Source organism: Oryx dammah, unplaced genomic scaffold (genome assembly GCF_014754425.2).
Source record: "Oryx dammah isolate SB20612 unplaced genomic scaffold, SCBI_Odam_1.1 HiC_scaffold_23, whole genome shotgun sequence".
Taxonomy (NCBI): Eukaryota; Metazoa; Chordata; class Mammalia; order Artiodactyla; family Bovidae; genus Oryx; species Oryx dammah.
The window spans coordinates 42,937,933-42,960,214 of NW_024070207.1; the positions used below are offsets into that span (position 1 = coordinate 42,937,933).

The following is a 22,282-nucleotide window of genomic DNA, read 5'->3' on the forward strand; positions in this document are numbered from 1 at the left end:
TCCATGATCCATCGGATGTTGGCAATTTGATCTCTGTTTCCTCTGCCTTTTCTAAAACCAGCTTGAACACCAGGGAGTTCACAGTTCACGTATTGCTGAAGCCTGGCTTGGAGAATTTTGAGCATTACTTTACTAGCATGTGAGATGAGTGCAATTGTGCGGTAGTTTGAGCATTCTTTGGCACTGCCTTTCTTTGGAATTGGAATCAAAACTGACCTTTTCCAGTCCTGTGGTCACTGCTGAGTTTTCCAAATTTGCTGGCATATTGAGTGCAGCACTTTCACAGCATCATCTTTCAGGATTTGAAATAGCTCAACTGGAATGCCATCACCTCCACTAGCTTTGTTCGTAGCGATGCTTTCCAAGGCCCACTTGACTTCACATTCCAGGATGTCTGGCTCTAGATGAGTGATCACACCATCATGATTATCTGGGTCATGAAGATCTTTTTTGTACAGTTCTTCTCTGTATTCTTGCCACCTCTTCTTAATATCTTCTGCTTCTGTTAGGTCCAGACCATTTCTGTCCTTTATCGAGCCCATCTTTGCATGAAATGTTCCCTTGGTATCTCTAATTTTCTAGAAGAGATCTCTAGTCTTTCCCATTCTGTTCTTTTCATCTTTTTCTTTGCATTGATCGCTGAAGAAGGCTTTCTCAGCCTTGTCTAACTCAATGAAACCAAGTCATGCCCGCAGGGCAACCCAAGACAGGCGGGTCATGGTGGAGAGGTTTGACAGAATGTGGTCCACTGGAGAAGGGAATGGCAAACTACTTCAGTACTCTTGCCTTGAGAACTCCATCACAGAAAAAAGGACTGAGCAAAGCTAGCCCGACCCATCCCCCTGCCTGGTGAAACGCAGGTGAGGGCAGCCAGAACTGGAAGGGGGCAATCACGGCCCCAGAACGGCATTATTTACCAAACTGCAAGCAGGCTTCATTGCTAACGAAGACTTCTTGGGATTCTGGACAGTCAGAAGGTGCGCCTGATGTACACTCAGAAAACCGAGTGGCAGGAACAGGGGAGGCGATAAGTTGCAGCCACCATGCTTGCCAAACACCTGGTCACTTGAGCTGCTCGAACTTGGGAAGGGCACAAAACGCAGGCCCAAGCGAGTCTGCGCCTCTGAGGACTACCCGAGTACCTGAACCTGAGTGCCTTAAAACTGGGAAGTGCAAACAACCAGGACTGGCCTCAGTTCCCAGCAAAGCAACCTAGAGCCTAAGCAGTGTAGACAGGGAAAGCACACACGCCATGAGAGGGGACAAACCCAGTGTGGCCGAGACACTGCGAGCACACGCCAGTGTTATTTGTTTGCAGCGTCCCTCCCTTCCCACAACATGACTGAACAAATGAGCCTAAAACAAGTGTCCACCACCGCCCCCTCGTGTCAGGGCGTAAATTAGACACTGAAGAGACCAGAAAACAGAAGAAGCTAAACTAGAGGGAACCTCCTTGGAAGTGACAGGTGCAATAGATTAAAACCCTGTAGTTAGTACTGACCACATAGGAAGGGGCCTATAGATCTTGAGAAATATAAGCTGGATCAAGGAACTATCTGAAAATGAACTGACCCCACACTGCCCACAGCAGCACCAGAGAAACTCCTAGATATATTTTTACTATTTTTACTATAGTTCTTTTTTTTTAATTTTTAAAAATGTTTACTACTACTTTAATTTTCATTTTTATAACCTACTATTACTTTGCAAAAAAAAAAAAGAGAGAATCTATTTTTTAAAGCAAACTTCACATATATATATATATTATAATTTTTGTGACTTTGTTTTTTTTTTTCTGTAATACTGTATTTTTGAAAATCTAACTTCTACTCTACCTTTTTATTCACTGCTATTTGGTATTTGTTATCAATTTTGTACCTTTAAGAACCCAGTCTTCAGTACCCATTTTTACTTTGGAGCAAGATTACTGGCTTGACTGCTCTCTCCCACTTTGGATACTGCTTTTTCTCCACCAGGTCACCTCTATCTCCTCCCTCCCCCTTCTCTTCACTACCCAACTCTGTGAATCTCTTTGTGTGTTCTAGACAGTGGAGAACACTTAGAGAACTGATTACTGGCTGGATCTGTCTCTCTCCTTTTGATTCCTCCCTTATCTGCCTGGTCACCTCTGTCTCCTTCCTCCCTCTTTTCTTCTCTGTATAACTCCATGAACATCTCTGAGCAGTCCAGACATTGGAGCGTACAAAAGGAAGTGATTACTGGCTAGCTTGCTCTCTCCTCTTTTGATTTCAACTCATCTCATTCAGGTCATCTCTATATCTCTCCTCCCTCTTCTCTTCTCCATGTAACTCTGTGAACCTCTCTGAGTGTCCCTCACTGTGGAGAAACTTTTCATGTTTAACCTAGATATTTATCAATGGTGCTGTATAGATGGAGAAGTCTTGAAGCTATTGTAAAAATAAGACTGAAAACCAGAAGCAGGAGGCTTAAGACCAAATCCTGAGAACACCAGAGAACTCCTGACTCCAAGGAACAATAATTGACCAGAGCTCATTAAATGCCTCCATATCTACACTGAAACCAAGCACCACCCAAGGGCCAACAAGTTCCAGAGCAAGACATACCATGCAAATTCTCCAGTAACACAGGAACACAGCCCTGAGCTTCAATATACAGGCTGCCCCAAATCACTCCAAACCCACTGACATCTCATAACTCATTACTGGACACCTCATTGCACTCCAGACAGAAGAAATCCAGCTCCACCCACCAGAACATCAACACAAGCTTCCCTAGCCAGGAAACCTTGACAAGCCACCCATACAACCCCAGCCACAGCAAGGAAACTCCACAACAAAGAGAACTCCATAAACTGCCAGAATACAGAAAGGCCACCCCAAACACAGCAATATAAACAAGATGAAGAGACAGAGGAATACCCAGCAGGTAAAGGAACAAGATAAATGGCCAACAAACAAAACAAAAGAGGAAGAGATAGGGAATCTACCTGATAAAGAATTCTGAATAATGATAGTGAAAAGTGATCCAAAATCTTGAACACAAAATGGAATCACAGATAAATAGCCTGGAGACAAGGATTGAGAAAATCCAAGAAAGGTTTAACAAGGACCTAGAAGAAATAAAAAAGAGTCAATATATAATGAATAATGCAATAAATGAGATCAAATGGTAGAATGGTAGAAATAAATGAACCAGACAGGAAAAAAACAAAACAAATTTTAAAAAATGAGGACAATCTTAGAGACCTCTGGGACAATGTTAAACGCCCAAACATTCGAATCATAGGCATCCCAGAAGAAGAAGACAAAAAGAAAGACCATGAGAAAATACTTGAGGAGATAATAGTTGAAAACTTCCCTAAAATGGGGAAGGAAATAATCACCCAAGTTCAAAAAACCCAGAGAATTCCAAACAGGATAAACCCAAAGTGAAATACCCCAAGACACATATTTATAAAATTAACAAAGATCAAACACAAAGAACAAATATTAAAAGCAACAAGGGAAAAACAACAAATAACACACAAGGGGATTCCCATAAGGATAACAGCTGATCTTTCGATAGAAACTGTTCAGGCCAGGAGGGAATGGCAGGACATACTTAAAGTGATGAAAGAAAATAACCTACAGTCCAGATTACTGTACCCAGCAAGGATCTCATTCAAATATGAAGGAGAAATCCAAAGCTTTACAGACAAGCAAAAGCTTTATAGACAAGCAAAAGGTCCGTCTAGTCAAGGCTATGGTTTTTCCTGTGGTCATGTATGGATATGAGTGTTGGACTGTGAAGAAGGCTGAGCACTGAAGAATTGATGCTTTTGAACTGTGGTGTTGGAGAAGACTCTTGAGAGTCCCTTGGACTGCAAGGAGATCCAACCAGTCCATTCTGAAGGAGATCAGCCCTGGGATTTCTTTGGAAGGAATGATGCTAAAGCTGAAACTCCAGTACTTTGGCCACCTCATGCAAAGAGTTGAATCTTTGGAAAAGACTCTGATGCTGGGAGGGATTGGGGGTAGGAGGAGAAGGGGATGACTGAGGATGAGATGGCTGGATGGCATCACGGACTCGATGGACGTGAGTTGGTGATGGACAGGGAGGCCTGGTGTGCTACAATTCATGGGGTCGCAGAGTCGGACACGACTGAGCGACTGAACTGAACTGAACTGAACTGAAACCAGCTCTCCAACAAATGCTAAAGGATCTTCTCTAGATAGGAAACACAAAAAGGGTGCATAAACTCAAACGCAAAACAATAAATTAAATGGCAATGGGATCATACATATCAATAGTTACCTTAAATGTAAATGGGTTGAATGCCCCAACCAAAAGACAAAGATTGGCTGAATGGATACAAAACCAAGACCCTATATATGTTGTCTACAGGAGACCCACTTCAAAACAAGGGACACATACAGACTGAAAGTGAAGGGCTGGAAACAGGTATTCCATGCAAATAGAGACCAAAAGAAAGCAGGAGTAGCAATACTCATATCAGATAAAGTAGACTTTAAAACAAAAGCTTTGAAAACAGACAAAGAAGGACACTACATAATGATCAAGGGATCAATCCAAGAGGAAGATATAACAATTTAAAATATATATGCACCCAACATAGGAGCACCGCAATATGTAAGACAAATGCTAACAAGTATGAAAGGGGAAATTAACAATAACACAATAATACTGGGAGACTTTAATGCCCCATTCACACCTATAGAGAGATCAACTAAACAGAAAATTAACAAGGAAACACAAACTTTAAATGATACAATAGACCAGTTAGACCTAATTGATATCTATAGGACGTTTCACCCTAAAACAATGAATTTCACCTTTTTCTCAAGTGCACACGGAACATTCTCCAGGATAGATCACATCCTCGGCCATAAATCTAGCCTTGGTAAACTCAAAAAAATTGAAATCATTCCAAGCATCTTTTCTGACCACAATGCAGTAAGATTGAATCTCAATTACAGGAGAAAAACTATTAAAAATTCCAACATAAAGAGGCTGAACAACACGCTGCTGAATAACCAACAAATCACAGAAGAAATCAAAAAAGAAATCAAAATATGCATAGAAACGAATGAAAATGAAAACACAACAACCCAAAATCTGTGGGACACTGTAAAAGCAGTGCTAACAGGAAGGTTCACAGCAATACAGGCATACCTCAAGAAACAAGAAAAAAGTCAAATAAATAACCTAACTCTACACCTAAAGCAACTAGAAAAGGAAGAAATGAAGAATCCCAGGGTTAGTAGAAGGAAAGAAATCTTAAAAATTAGGGCAGAAATAAATGCAAAAAAAAACACAAGAGACTATAGCAAAAATCAACAAAGCCAAAAGTTGGTTCTTTGAAAGGATAAATAAAATTGACAAACCATTAGCCAGACTCATCAAGATACAAAGGAAGAAAAATCAAATCAACAAAATTAGAAATGAAAATGGTGAGATCACAACAGACAACACAGAAATACAAAGGATCATAAGAGACTACTATCAGCAATTATATGCCAATAAAATGGACAACCTGGAAGAAATGGAAAAATTCTTAGAAAAGTATGACTTTCCAAAACTGAACCAAAAAGAAACAGAAAGTCTTAACGGACCCATCACAAGCATGGAAATTGAAACTATAATCATAAATCTTCCAGCAAACAAAAGCCCAGGTCCAGATGGATCCACAGCTGAATTCTACCAAAAATTAAGAGAAGAGCTAACACCTATCCTACTCAAACTCTTCCACAAAATTGCAGAGGAAGGTAAACTTCCAAACTCATGCTATGAGGCCACCATGACCTTAATACCAAAACCTGACAAAGATGCCACAAAAAAGAAAACTTCAGGCCAATATTACTGATGAACATAGATGCAAAAATCCTTAACAAAATTCTAGCAATCAGAATCCAACACATTAAAAAGATCATACACCATGACCAAGTGGGCTCTATCCCAGGGATGCAAGGATTCTACAATATCTGCAAATTAATCAATATAATGCACTACATTAAGAAATTGAAAAATAAAAGCCATATGATTATCTCAATAGATGCAGAGAAAGCCTTTGACAAAATTCAACATCCTTTTATGATTAAAAAAAAACTCTCCAAAAAGCAGGAATAGAAGGAACATATCTCAACATAGTAAAAGCTATATATGACAAATCCACAGCAAACATTATCCTCAGTGGTGACAAATTGAAAGCATTTCAATTTGTCAGAACAAGACAAGGGTGCCCACTCTCACCAATACTATTCAACAGAGTTTTGGAAGTTTTGGCCACAGAAATCAGAGCAGAAAAATAAATAAAAGGAATCCAGATTGAAAAAGAAGAAGTAAAACTCTCACTGTTTGCAGATGACATGATCCTCTACACAGAAAATCCTAAAGACTCCACCAGAAAATTACTAGAGCTAATTAATGAATATAGTAAAGTTGCAGGATATAAAATCAACACACAGAAATCCCTTGCATTCCTATACACTAATAATGAGAAAATAGAAAGAGAAATTAAGGAAACAATTCCATTCACCATTGCAACGAAAAGAATAAAATACTTAGGAATATATCTACCTAAAGAAACAAAAGACCTATATATAGAAAACTATAAAACACTGGTGGAAGAAATCAAAGAGGACACTAATAGATGGAGAAATATACCATGTTCATGGATCAGAAGAATCAATATAGTGAAAATGAATATACTACCCAAAGCAATCTATAGATTCAATGCAATACTTATCAAGCTACCAACGGTATTTTTCACAGAGCTAGAACAAATAATTTCACAGTTTGTATGGAAATACTAAAAACCTCAAACAGGCAAAGCAATCTTGAGAAAGAAGAATGGAACTGGAGGAATCAACCTGCCTGACTTCAGGCTCTATTACAGAGCCACAGTCATCAAGACAGTATGGTACTGGCACAAAGACAAAAATATAGATCAATGGAACAAAATAAAAAGCCCAGAGATAAATCCACGCACCTAAGGACATCTTATCTTTGAAAAAGGAGGCAAGAATATACAATGGAGAAAAGACAATCTCTTTAACAAGTAGTACTGGGAAAACTGGTCAACCACTTGTAAAGGAATGAAACTAGAACACTTTCTAACACCAAACACAAAAATAAACTCAAAATGGATTAAAGATCTAAATGTAAGACCAGAAACTATAAAACTCCTAGAAGAGAACATAGGCAAAACACTCTCCAACAAAAATCACAGCAGGATCCTCTATGACCCACCTCCCAGAATATTGGAAATAAAAGCAAAAATAAACAAATGGGACCTAATTAAACTTAAAAGCTTCTGCACAACAAAGGAAACTATAAGCAAGGTGAAAAGACAGCCTTCCGAATGGGAGAAAATCATAACAAATGAAGCAACTGACAAACAACTAATCTCAACAATATACAAGCAACTCCTGCAGCTCAACTCCAGAAAAATAAACGACTCAATCAAAAAATGGGCCAAAGAACTAAATAGACATTTCGCCAAAGAAGACATACGGATGGCTAACAAACACATAAAAAGATGCTCAACACCACTCATTATCAGAGAAATGCAAATCAAAACCACAATGAGGTACCATTTCATGCCAGTCAGAATGGCTGCAATCCAAAAGTCTACAAGGAATAAATGCTGGAGAGGGTGTGGTGAAAAGGGAATCCTCTTACACTGGTGGTGGGAACGCAAACTAGTACAGCCACTATGGAGAACAGTGTGGAGACTCTTTAAAAAACTGGAAATAAAACTGCCATATGACCCAGCAACCCCATTGCTGGGCATACACACTGAGGAAACCAGAATTGAAAGAGACACGTGTACCCCAATGTTCATCGCAGCACTGTTTATAATAGCCAAGACATGGAAGCAACCTAGATGTCCATCAGCAGATGTATGGATAAGAAAGAAGTGGTACATATACCCAATGGAGTATTACTCAGCCATTAAAGAGAATACATGTGAATCAGTTCTAATGAGGTGGATGAAACTGTAGCCTATTATACAGAGTGAAGTAAGCCAGAAAGAAAAACACCAATACAGTATCCTCACACATATATATGGAATTTAGAAAGATGGTAACGATAACCCTGTATGTGAGACAGCAAAAGAGACACAGATGTATAGAATAGTCTTTTGGACTCTGTGGGAGAGGGTGAGGGTGGGATCATTTGGGAGAATGGCATTGAAACATGTATAATATCATATGTGAAATGAATCAGAAGTCCAGGTTCGATGCATGATACAGGATGCTCAGGGCTGGTGCACTGGGATGACCCAGAGGGATGGGATGGGGAGGGAGGTGGGAGGGGGTTCAGGATGGGGAACACGTGTAAACCCATGGTGGATTCATGTTGATGTATGGCAAAATCAATACAATATTGTAAAGTAATTAGCCTCCAATTAAAATAAATAAATTTATATTAAAAAAATAAAGAGTGTGCATACAGAGTCATATAATGTGCAAAGTATACCAAAATAAGATGAAAAAAGTCTATTCATCAATAATGATATCACAATAGTTTCTATAATTAGCACAATGCTGTATCTCTACAAATATAATTATAGGTTCCCAGAATGGACAGAAAAATTCAAATAAACACACAATTCAGTCACATCTTATCATACATGCAGAGAGGATTTTAGATCAAACACTAGGACCCATGAATCCTACCACCTAAACGATGGCAACAGAAGCCTGTGTAGACACATGAGATGAGGTCGTGATTTGATCTTTGCTGGTGGCCCTTTCTCCCTTTGAAAGCTATACTGAGTTCAAGAGGATTAATCAACTGAAAAGTTACTCTTCAGAACTGCCTTCATCTTTTATGTTCTAAGATAGGGGAAAAAAGGGAAATGAGGAGGGGAGAAAGTATTTTAAGCATCTAAGCATCACTTTCATTATTAACTCAGTCAAGGTCTGAAAACTCTGCTGAATATTTAAGGAAAGACTTTTTAATCTTGCACAAAAACCAACCCAAAGTTAGGTGATTAAAAAAATAATCACTGAACCCTTTCAGTTTTCAGCGATGCATAAAGAGAGGGAAGAAAATACAGAATTTGTCTCAGCGATAAACTCAGCCTCTTCATCTAAAATCCTGAGTCACCGGACCCTTCTACTCTCCCCAGCAGAGAGCCACCACACTGCATACCTGAGTCACTACCACAATAATGGATGGTATGACACCAGGCTTTTCTATAAGGGAAAGAAAGATTCTTCAAGGTAAGAACAATAACTTAGAGAATATTTTAAGTGAAACTGTCCAGGAGGGTCTGCCTGCTCCACTTCAGATTCATCAGACTCGAGGAGATAGGACTTAACTTTTCCAACCATCTCCTCAGGGGAACCTTCTGAACTATGTGTGGCCCAAAACCCAAAGGCCCCAGGAAACCCCTTGGCACGGCAATGTCCATTTCCCTATTCGTTTGCACAAATGTAGCACACATCCTTTTCCAGATCACTTTGTACATTTTCCAGATTCATCTTTATTGATGAATGGGTGAATACTATTCAATCATTCAAAGTACCATTGATAATACTAATTCCTTCTCATATCTGGCCATTCACTTTTAATAGAGCATTACACATTCTGGTTTATGTCTTCTCACACATGCAAGGATTTCTCCCTGATAAACATCTAGAAGAGGAAATTTGGGACCATAATAAGGCATGCACATCTTTGCTAGATATTGCTAGTGCTCTCCAAAAGAGGTGTATAAATTTATATTTCCACCAGAACTTCAAGTTCCCCACATCTTTCTGTGGTATGACCACTTGGCATGATCATGCTTTTTAATTTTTGCTAATTTGACCCTCCCTTGTGAAAGACAAGGGTCAATGTCTTTTTATGTTTCCTAATTTGACCCTTGTGAAAGTTATTTTAACTTACCTTTTCCTCATTACTTGAGAGCTTGAGAACCTTTTCTCATTTGTGGATCAGCCGGTAAGGAATCCACCTGCAATGTAGGAGATCCAGGTTCGATACCTGGGTCAAGCAGATCCCCTGGAGAAGAAAATGACAACCCACTCCAGCATTCCTTTTGGTAATATTATTACTAATGACCATCCACATCTATTTATTGGCCAATGCCAGGATCCTTTTTAAAAGTGGATCCTGTTGCTTTATTCAGGAATTCTTACATTCTAAGCAGTTAGGGAAGCCGGAAAAGGGACGCTCAGTGAGAGGCAGATGTCTTGGGGGAAATGTGCTATCAACTGTTTTATCTTTTTTGGTTAAAGAAAAAAAAAAACTACAGTCAAGATTCTACTCATAAGGGAAAGTGGGACGGGAAAAACGTTTGTTTTCTGATCTGGCATTTTCGTATCTTCACACTGCATACAGTACCGTTTACTAGGTATTGCTAACGTCCACCGGCAGAATACCTAAAGGTAAAAACAAGTATCAGGAACGAAAAAGTACTACCAAAAGGAAACTCAAGAAAATGGCTTCAAGTGGGTGGTGGGCCGGACGTCAGGCTGGGCTCAGTAGAAGCAGACGATGTGCAGGAAGCTCCTGCCGCTCTTTTCCTCGAACACCTGCAGCAGCTCGCTGATCCTGTCCTCCATGCCCTCCATGAGCTGGACACACTGGCACAGGTCGCAGATGAGGAACGCTCCAGTGTAGCCTCCTTGTGGGTTTCCAGGTTGTTCACGTTGATCACATGCACAGGCTGGCAGGTCTCCTGCTCCCTGGAATTCATATCTTCCACCATCTGGTCATACACTCACTCTTCACAGGTGAGGATGAGGTCAAAGGGATTTTTGCAGTCCTGGAACCTCTCTGGCCTGGGCTTGATACTCATATCTTTCCAGCATCTGTAAAATGCCATTCTGCATATACAGTTCTTTGTCTTTCCTAAGAAAGTCTTTGTACATCTTGTCATATGTGGTTCTGAAATCATAAATGTTTGGCCTGTCGTGTGCTCGTCCTGGAAGCTTCATGTTTGGTCCTGTTCCGAAGGACGGGACGCTGAATCCTCGATTGCTGAGGATGTTGTGCACCTCCACGCTCTGGTTCTGGTTGCTTGAGCATGTCACAGTGAGGTGCAGTGGCAAAGACGACTGCGGCTACAGTCACTGAGACTCCCAGCTCAGAACTTTCACTTCTGGACTCCAGCCGCTTCCACAAAAGCAAAATGGTGGACTTACGGCGTGGGCAGGTGTAACGTGTCCGGCAGGCTCCTCGCACAGGCCCAGATTGCTGGGCAGCAAGATGAGGGCCACTGCAGTATTCTTCGTTCGGAAATCACATAGACAGAGGAGCCAGGGGTGCTATAGCCTGTGGGGTCGCAAAAGTTAGACACGACTGAGCAACTAAACCACCACCACTACCAGAGTTGAATCAGGTTATCCCTCTGTAAAATGCCTGGTCATATCCTTTGTACGGTTTTCTAATGAATATCTGTCTTTCTCATAATGATTTTTAGAGTACAGCTTCTAGATATTCTGTTCAGTTGCTCAGTCATGTCCGACTCATTGTGACCCCATGGACTGCAGCATGGCAGGCTTTCCTGCCCATCATCAACTCCGGAGCTTACTCAAACTCATGTCCATCGAGTCGGTGATGCCATCCAACCATTTCATCATCTGGCATCCCCTTCTCCTCTAGATATTAATGTCCCCTCTCATTTTAGATGTTAATCCTTCCTTATTTATAAGAGCTAAAAATAGCTCCCACCAACCTGTGGCTCATTATTTAAAATTTTCTTTGTGGTACATACTTCATCAACTAGTCTTTACATTTAATTAAGGCAAATGTATCTATCTTGTATAGTTTCCATTTTGTGTTTTTAAGAAACTTTTCCCTACTTTGAGATCATTAAGGTAGTCTTCATCTTTTTCAGGATCAAATAATTCTTGCTTTTAACATTTATATCTTTAATCCATCTTGAGTTTACATTGCTGTATAGTATAGGGTAGGAATATTTTTTACCATCTACATAGCCGATTTTCCCAGAATTATTCTATTGGTTTGTAATGTCTCCTCTGTCATAAACCAAGCCCTCATATATGTATGAGTTTGGTTCTGGAATTTCAATTTGGTTCTATTGGTACACTTGTCTGTCCTTGTACTAATATCACATTTTTGTTAATATAAGTGAATAACAATTCTTAATATCTTATAGAGCTAGTCTCATATTGTTTTTCTTCTGTAGAGAATCTTGACTAATCTTTACCCTCTTTCCACGTAGATTTTAGGGCAAGTTTGCCAAGTTCTAGGAAAAAAAAAAAAACTGTTGGAGAGTTTGGAATTGCACTGAACTGCAAGTTAATTTGTGGAGAATTGATTTATGTATGATATTGAATCTTTCAAACAATTTGAATGGTTTATATCTTCTATTATTTAAATTTTGTTCATTGTTTATGGAATTCAATAAAAGCTCATAATATTTCCTTAAAAGACATACATTTTGTTAGGTACAGCTCCAAATTTATTATGGGTTTTGCTACTATGTAAATGGAATTTTTTTTCCATTCCAATTTTGCAATTTATCTTTCAAATAAACTCTAATTCTAGTATTTATTCATAAATTACATAAATAACTAAGGAAATAGAGCTTGTGTGCTTGAAAGTAGCTGACACTCTGAGCTCACTAAAATAGAGTCAATTTTGTCCTTTCATTAAACAAAGTGGGATAATTCCTATTATGTTCAGAGACTGTGTTTTAGTTAGTGTGACAGTGTTTCCATGTTTCAGAAATGATCTTTTTTCCTATGAAAGCTTCCACTTTTCCTACCAGGGACTCACTCCATTATAGTAGTTATAAATACAAAGCTTTTTCTTCTTATTCTTTAGAATATGTTTTGGTCCTTTATTTTCATTTAAAGTATATACTTGTTCAAAGTCATGGTTTTTTTGTCCCTAGAGGATGATTAGTTTAGAGAGCATACACACACATACACATGCAAACATACTTTATCTGGGTTCTTTTATATATATGAAGTGTTTCTTCTTTTTTAAAAATTGAAGTAGAATTGATTTACAATGTTGAGCCAATCTCTGCTGTACAGCAAAATAACAGTTTTACATAAATAAATAAAGATATATATATTTAAAATATTCTTTTCCATTATGATTTATCTCAGGAGAATGGATGAAGTTTTCTGTACTATACAGCAGAACCTTCTTAGTTACCAGTTCTACATGTAATAGTGTATATTTACCAACCACAAATGCTGAGTCCATCCTTCTCCCCTCCTCCTCCTTGGCAGCCTCAAGTCTGATCTCTATGTCCTGGAGTCTATTCCTGTTTTATAGATAGGTTCATCTCTGTCATACTCTACATTACACATATAAGTGACATCACATGGTATGTCTTTCTCTTTCTGACTTAGTTCACTTCGTATGATAATTTCTAGTTGCATCCATGTTTTTGCAAATGGCATTATTTTGGTTTATATGGTGAGTAGTAGTCCACTGTAGTAATAAAAAGAAAATAACTTGATAGATTTCTTGCTTGAATACACTCAAGTTGAGGGAGTACATTCTTTAATGAGCTGTCAAGTCCTTTACTTAGAGATAGGAACAAACTGAATTTTGAATAAGCTGGTACAGAAGCAGTAGCTATAGCAAAGTCAGTATGGACCTGTAAGAGAGACCACTGGATAGGAATATTCTCTAAATTCTTTCCAATGATCCTCTCTCCTCTTCACTTGTTCTTTGGTCTAAATTAGTTAATTTCTTTTTAGAGGGCCTAGAAGAAAGGAAGAACAAACTTCTTGATCCAAGTACACTGAGGGCAGAGGGGCAAACCTTACAAAAACAGCATAGGACCTGAAACATGTGAAGCATGGGAAAAGAGATACCAATATTGGATGCCATGTTGGTTGTCAGAATTTGTCTTTATAACATTTTCTCCTTGATTCTTCCCGTTGAAGAGGATCACTATTGATTTTTATATATTGGCCCTATACCCAAAAACCTTGTGGAACCTATATTAGTACTCATTTGTCTACATATTTTAGTATATTATCTGTGTAGACAATCATCCCATCTGTGAAAATAAAAATGTTTTCTCCAGGCCAGAATACTGGAGTGGGTAGCCTTTCCCTTCTCCAGGGGATCTTCCCAACCCAGGGATCAAACCCAGGTCTCCTGCATTGCAGGTGGATTCTTTACCAACTGTGCTATCAAGGAAGCCCTTTTGTGATCTGAATGTGGCCTAATTATCGCATGGTCAAACACAATCAGTGCAATCACTGGAATAAATGCAATGGTATGGAACCGTAATTTGCACTCATGTGGATACCGAACTGTTTACCTGAAGCAGCACCTGTTTTTCAAGTTCACTAGAACCAAAAAAGAAAAGGGAACGGAACCCACCATGGTGGGAAGGGAAGAACCCACCATCTTCGGCAAGTACAGAGATTAATGAGTTTGATTCCACACCAATCTGAATACTTCAGAGGTGAAAAAGAATCTGGACTCTGATTCTCACCTGGGAACCCAGGAGGAGAAAAATTGCCAGTTTTTCCTCAGGGCCCTGGCCTGATCTTTTGACAACTCTGAGAACTCAAAGCCTGGAAGGTGGTGAGGTCACATGGCCCAGGTAACAAATTGTTCCTGTGAGGTCTGCCCCGAAGTATCAGAGGAGGACCTCAGCCCATGAAGAAAACAGTGTCTGGCACAGGGGTGTTGATTTGACGACATGGAAGAGGAGAAAGAATAGTCTTTCTGAAATGTGCAGATTTGAAGAGGTGGGATTGTGTGGAATGGCAGGATTGTTTTTCCTGTACCGCTGCACCTGAGCTGCTCTGGGGAATCGATTTCTTATGCTACAAAAGGATAGGACAGTGTGATGCTGACTGGCCCTGGGAACACAGCTTCAATTCAAGTGCATTGATTCAACAAGGATGGCATTGTTTTCTAGTAGGATCCAGCTGCCCACTCGCCAGACCCCTTGGTGATCCTTATTTAAAAAGCAGGAGGCATCTCTGAAACTTTAATAAGCACTTTTACAGAACAATACAGGACTAAAATGTGAAGCACCTCACTTTGCCTGTGTTGTTTTTAGTATTTTATTCAAGTGATGTAAACTGTGGAACGATCTCAAATGTATGGTTCAAGCAGAGGTCACCAGGAGATGATTTAGTTAAGCTGAAGGATGTTTAAATAAATGAATGGTATTGAGGACCACACAGTTGATAACCACAAATGATTCATTCAATTCATCATTTCAATAATTAAGATCAACTGTGAAAAAAAAAAGGATCCATTCAGTGGAAAAAGAAACTGAGAGGACACACAGCCCATTCTTGACATTATAAGTGATCTCTAAGCCTAACACCACTAATGTTTCTTGAGAACTTACATGAATTGATCACAATTAGCTATTTTGCCCTCTTTATAAACATTAGCCAAGATGGCCCTTCAACTGTGCTCAGTAATTAGCTCCCATCTTTACCTCCTATGTGCATCAAGGAAGGATGGACAGAAAATGTGAGTTACAGTCAGACAGGTCTGGATTCAAATCCTGATTTTGCCACTTATGGCTACATGACTGTGAGCAAAACGTCATGAGGACGAAGAAAGCATCAGTAAAAATGCCTGGCATATGGTATTTCTCAATAAATGCCAATGGTACAGCCACTTAAAAAGCCACTGGAACAGAATTAAAATAAAGATTATCAATGGAACATTTCTTACTGATTAGTTTAAAACAGTAATGTTTGGAGAAGTTTAGGTTCCTTTAGAAATCAAACCCACCTTTGAATGCCACAGGGAATTTTTACTCCTGTATTTAGACATACTGGGCCACCTCATTGCAGAGCAGAAAACAGTATTAAGCAACTCGATTCTTAAGAGTAGGGAGCATGTTTCACGGTCTTTGGGTCCCCAGTATCTATGCACAGTGCCAGGAACAACATCAATACTCAATATAAACACACATGCTTACATATATACATACATAGCTTTATGAAGTGGCATCATAGCATGGAATCTTAACCAGCCTCTAAAACAGATTTGAAGCAGATGCTTCACTTTTCATATTGAAAGCTATCTTTTAAGAATGTTTTAGGAGCAGAGATTCTCAGTGGGGATAGAATTCCAGATAACCTGTGAACTTCTTAAAATGGAGATACCTAATCGCTACCTATGAATCAATAATAGTAAGCACTCAAATAAGAGATGTATTTTTTACCTATGTACTGTGACGGCAACTCATTCACCCCTCTCAACAACCATATGAAGGCAGTGCTAACATTTTACCCATTTGACAACAAAGTGAGGAGACTTGGAGAGGGTACGTGATATGCCACAGAGCACGTGACTAGCAAGAGACAGAATCAGTATTCACACCAAAGTCCATGTGACCCTCTCCATCTACCTGATCTACCTGAACAACACCCATAGGGCTGCAGCTTGCGCATTTCTCTTTCTTTTTCTTAAAGTTTCCACAATGGCTCTGATTAATATGCCTAGTTAAGAGTCAGGTAATCAAGGAATGACTAGATAAAAAACATGCAAGAGAGGGACTTCCCTAGTAGTGCAGTGATTAAGACTTCACCTTCCAATGCAAGGGGTGCAGATTTGATTCCTGGTCAGGGAGCTAAGATCCTACATGCCTGTCAGCCAAGAAATCAAAGCATAAAAGAAGCAATACTGTAACAAGTTCAATAAAGACTTTAAAAGTGAAGTGAAGTTGCTTAGTTGTGTCTGACTCTTTGAGACCCCATGGACTGTAGCCTATCAGGCTCCTCGGTCCATGTGATTTTCCAGGCAAGAATACTGCAATGGGTTGCCATTTCCTTCTCCAGACTTTAAAAGTGGTCCACATAAAAAAAAATTTTTTTAAACGTGCAAGAGAAAGAGAAGGAAACCAAATGGCCCATGCCATTAGCCCAGTTCTCCAAATCCAAATAACAGTATGTGAAATAACCTATCCCTGCGACTCAAGCAGAAATTAGACCTTCACAAGGCTACAAATCAGCTTTACAAGCTTTTGAACTCTTCAACCACTATTGGCTCACCCTAAACAATCTGTCACCACATAGCGAGGCTGGCCTGGCTGTTTCCAGAGAGGGCACAATTGTATGGTGTCTACCAGGCCTGATAGATGAGATTGTTAAGGACAATGAGATGTTCTATGAGGTATCCTAACTTACTACAAAAGAGTAGATGTTATTAGCAGTTAATATTGTCTGTTCTTTTCCCAGCTGAATTTTTAAAGACTGTGGAAAGTGATCTAAACCTCAATGTTATTGCAGAATCAAGAAGCCACTACCTCCCTAGTTCCATAACGAATGCTGATCAAATACATGTGAATAGGAAAAGTATATTTAATTTGCAGGTTCTGTCTACATGGTCTGCTTCTATTTTCTTTGATAAGATTAGTGAACAAAGTTTAGAGGACTTTTTTTAGTTCAAACATTTTCCCATAATGGCAAATCAATCTGCTTGGGCAAACAGAACATCAAAATGTTAACCATCAGGAGCTATCATGGGAAGTTGATCTGATTTACACATAAAAACACCTGCTAAAACTTAAATGAAACTTTATAGAGGAACAAAACTGGATAAAGGATTTTTTGAGTCTTTTCAAGCAGTGGCTACAATAACTGCAAGAGTATGGACAAATGGTACCAAGTCTAATCAATCTTGTATATTTCTTCTGCACTGTTGCAAAATACATTTCATACCAGGGTAGAGTAAGCACACAGCAGGCAAAATGTGGTAGCTGAAGTAAGCATAGCTAATATGTTGCTTAGAACAGGTGAGATCTACAGAATTCCCTGATCCATCCTGATTGGCTCTGGTATGGAGGACTGATTCCTAGCATGCTTTTCTGCTATAACTTTTATGTCCACGATATATATAGGCTGCTTGGATCTAAACAGATACAGGAGATGGAAGCAGTATGTGAGCAGAAAGCCTATTCTATTTTACATGGCAGTATTATGTATGATAGTAAGGCAATTTGTCATGCCAAGACTGGCAGGTGGGAGCCAGCAGCAGGTCTCAGACTCTCCCACCAGAGTTAACAACAGCTTAGAGAAACAGGCCAGGGCAGGGGCAGGATGATAGCATGCAGAAGAACAAAATGGAAACCTGACACCCACTGAGCCAGCAACACCACAAGATGTAACAAAGTCTCAGAGATAAAGGAGGCCAGTCATCAGAATGGGCTTCTCAGGTGGCTCCATGCTAAAGAATCCACTTGCAAATACAGGAGACGAGTGTTTGATCCCTTGGTCGGGAAGGTCCCCTGGAGAAGGAAATGGCAACCCACTCCAGGTTTCTTGCCTGGGAAATCCCATGGACAGAGGAGCCTGGAAAGCTACAGCCCATGGGATAGTAAAGAGTCAGACATGACTTAGTGAATAAACAAACAAAAAATAAAGTCATCAGAATACATACTAGGAGCCCAGAACACAAGACTCTAGAACAGCTTCCCTGGACAAAGGCCATTCCTCCTCTAGCTCCTTTTAAAATCCATTGTTCAAGAAAAGTTGGGGGCTGAAGCTCTCCCCACCCACACACATGCTGTCCGTACCCAGCAACTATTACATGCCTGGAGTGAGCTATGGAAGAGTTCTACTGAATGGAGACGTATAAGTAATCCAAGATGCAAATGCATTGAAGTACAGAGCAGAAGGGATTAAGAGTGTGGACAGGGACTTCCCTGACAGTCCAATGGATAGGACTCCGTGCTTCCACTGCAGAAAGCACAGGTTCAATCCTTTGTCAGGGAACTAAGATCCTGCAAGTTGTGGACCCAAAAAAAAAAAAATGTGGACAGTTTAATCACAAAGTTCTGGGTTCAGAAGCCAGGTCTGAAGCTGCTAGCTGTGTCCTAGAGGATAAGTCAACTAATGTCACCTAAAAACGAGGATAGTAGTACTTCACCCTATGCCTGTTGAGAGGATTAAATGACTCAGTGCATCTAAAGCACTTAGTGAAGTGTCTTCAGCATGGCAAGTACTGAATAAAAGTCAGTACTTGCTATTATCATTATTAACAAATGACCAGAAGGCCTTTATGTTGCCCAAAATGAATAGACTGCTACCTCAAAAGATCATAAAAAGCAGAATCATAACGAGTTTCTTCCTAACATACCTGTTATGAAGTTTCTTAAAATTAAATATTCAACAAGCCCAGTGCCAGTCTCTCTTGCTTGCATACCTGTGCTTCTTCTGGAGCTCTGCCATTCTCTGTCTCTCTCTGCTCCATATCTATTTGTAGCTAGGGAGGACATATTTCATACCTATGCAGAAGTGTTATCTGCCAAATTATGAAATGAGGGAGGATGTGAAAAGGCAATGAAAAACATTAAGGAAGCAGAGGGAGACAAATCCAGGAGGAGGTTGGTATCCGGCCTCAATTCCATCTCCCCCCACCCAAACTCCTGTCTGTCTTGCACCCTTGACAACACCCAACTCAGATTAAATCCAGCTCTTTAATGACTCCACACCTGCCCGCAGGTGGATCACCATCCACCATGCTGTCCATTCCCCTTTAAACTGATACCCTCAAAGCTCAAGTCTTCAGTGCTGCCTGCCACCCCACTCTACCCCTGTTACCGAAAGAGTGAGTAGGGTCTGGCTGCTCGCTGCTCAAAAGCCAATAAACAGGCCAGGTTGGTGGAAAGGAAAGTTTGCTGTATTTCAGATGCCAGCAATTGAGGGAGGAGGGTGGCAGATATCTGTCCAAAGGCTGATTGCCCACTCCCCACCCCGCCAGCCCCAACTCTGCACCAGCAACCAGTGGAGCAAGAGTTTTTATAGCCACAAGGAGGGGGCTACATTTAGAAACAGCACGGTCAGCTCTGACAGTCATCTTCAAACTGGTCATTGGTGGTCTGATTAGCATCACCTTGATTGTTTTAGGTACAGTTAATCATTAGTTCCAGAGTCTGTTTGTTCCCATTTCTTGAGGCCAGTTTTCAGAATTTTAGCAACTTATGTCATGGGTACAGTCTGGTTATCATGTAGTTAACTTCTCCACCTGGGGTTTTAGTATCTATAAGACAGCTCACAGGATGTGGCTCAGAATATTATCTATAGCCCTTGAGAAAAAACTAAAGGTACTTGACTATGCTTAATAAGTACATTATTATTATTACTTGGTTTCTTTTGACTATTTTCCTTTTTTTCCTGCATTTCTCATTTCTCTGATTAAACTTATTCTTTGACTAAAGTTTTCCATAGACAAAAGGCAGGTAGAGAACATGGCGGGGGGGCGGGCAAGGACCATAGGGTCCTGCTCCATTGCACCCCCTACCCCATTCATTTGTCTGCTTTCCCTAGATTCTTTCATATGCCTCCTCTCTGCTCACACTGCTAACTCTCCTTTCTTCCTCCTCACTCTCAGCTGATGACCTAGCTTCTGATTTCAGTGAGAAAAAAGAAGCAATTAGGAGAAAGTCCACATCCTCCCACCACCCTATCTACCCACCTACCGGCATCTGTACCCACCAGTTCTGGCTGTTTGCTGCTAACTGTGGACCAAGGGTCTGCTCTGAAGGACAACCTTACAACAATACTAGGAAGCTAATGCACCTGCTCTATTCTTCCCCATATTATGATATCAGAGTCATTACTTGATAATATACTATCAGTCTTTTTGTTTACTATCTGACCACCCTCATTAGAATATAAGCTCCTTAAGGAAAATGTTGTATCCCGTGGCCAAAAGGAGTGCCAGGCACATATTAAGCACTCAATGAATATGTCTGTGTGGAATGAATGGGGAAAAAAGAATGAATGAAAGAAAAACATGAATTTTTCGCTGTTTGAAATTCTCTATTGAATGCTTAGGGTTCTCTCCCTCTCTCTCCCCCATGAACATTTCCCCCACCAAAGCCCTAGGACAGGAATCTAATGTCCCAGGGGGACATGTTATTAAAAGTTGATGCTCTTCAAGGAGGCATGTCATGGACATCCATGTGAATAGGATGCCTGCATTGAACCTGGTCATGGCTAAAGAGTGCCAGTGAGTGAGGCCCTACCCATGGAGCAGAGCCATCCAGGCAATATGGGAAGTAGGCTTGCCAAGCATAGGTCTATTTAGGATCCAGATCCAATGACAGGAAGCCTTCTTAACTTCCTTCCTTCCTTGCCACTGAGCCTGAGACTATGCCAAGGAAGTCCAACTCTCAAACATCTACAGAAAGTATCCCAGAGAGGAAATCTATGACTTGTCTATGCCATCTGCACAATGCTCAGGAAGCCAGCCAGCCTGGACACAGAGGGGGCCTCTGGTTTGTACCTTCTATGCAGAAGATGCTCAGTTTTTGGGCACCGTGGCCAACATGGATGAAGGATCATAGAAGATAAGGAGCTTGTTACTTACAGCACATGCATGATATGCATCAGGGAGGTTATTAAGAAGATGGAAGAGATGGAGATGAACAAGGAGGTGGAAGAAGCAAAAGGGACACTGGAGGCAGGGAAGAGGAGTGGAGCAGCTAGAAGAGGTGGAGAAGGAAAGAAACAGAAGGTAGAGAAATAATTTGGTTTTACATGTCAGTGATAAATATTAACTTAACCTGAAGACTGCAAGTGTGCTACTAGACTCTGGTAGTCACCAGCTTAGGCAAGTTGGACAAGTCCCTTTGCTCATGGGAACTTTGGTTTTTCTTACCACTCAATGCTGGAAGTTGGCATCTCCAAGTACCCTCACAGTTCTGACCTCTTGTAAAATCATAATCTTTCCAGTCACCAGCTCGGCTCTGTGATATGGGTCTGTGGAGCCAACCAGTACAGAGTTTGGAACTTCAGCAGATGTCCCTGAAAACAGGCAGAAACTCCCTCAATGGAGCCTTAGCTGCCTTCCCACAGATCCCAAGGGCTTCCCTGGTAGCTCAGTTGGTAAAGAATCCACCTGCAATACAGGAGACCCCAGTTTGATTCCTGGGTCAGGAATATCCCCTGGAGAAGGGACAGGCTACCCACTCCAGTATTCTTGGGCTTCCCTGGTAGCTCAGCTAGTAAAGAATCCTCCCACAATGAGACCTGGGTTCTATCCCTGGGTTGGGAAGATAACCTTGGAGAAGGGAAAGGTTACCCACTCCAGTACTCTGGCCTAGAAAATTTCATGGACTGTATAGTCCATGGGGTCACAAAGAGTCGGACATGATGGAGTGACTTTCACCTTCACAGATTCCAGCTTTCTTCCCAGGAAAACATTCTCCCAGAGGACTGGGATGCTATGTCTCATTTCACAGCTCCATTTCCCTGAGAAATAAACAGCACAAACTAGCATTTGTTCCTCAGCACAGAATGAGCCAGTCCAATGAAGATCAGCCAATTTGTCCTTTCTTTAATACTGTTTATTGTCTCTTTAACGATGA

General features: G+C 40.5%; 1 protein-coding gene and 1 pseudogene across 4 annotated transcripts in view; both read right to left on the minus strand.

Annotated features, from left to right (window-relative positions):
- The window catches only part of FGF13 (fibroblast growth factor 13), a 575,359-nt gene that overhangs the window by 414,089 nt on the left and 138,988 nt on the right, over positions 1-22,282 (minus strand). The window lies entirely within an intron of this gene.
- LOC120882476 lies at positions 8,436-20,395 on the minus strand (annotated as a pseudogene).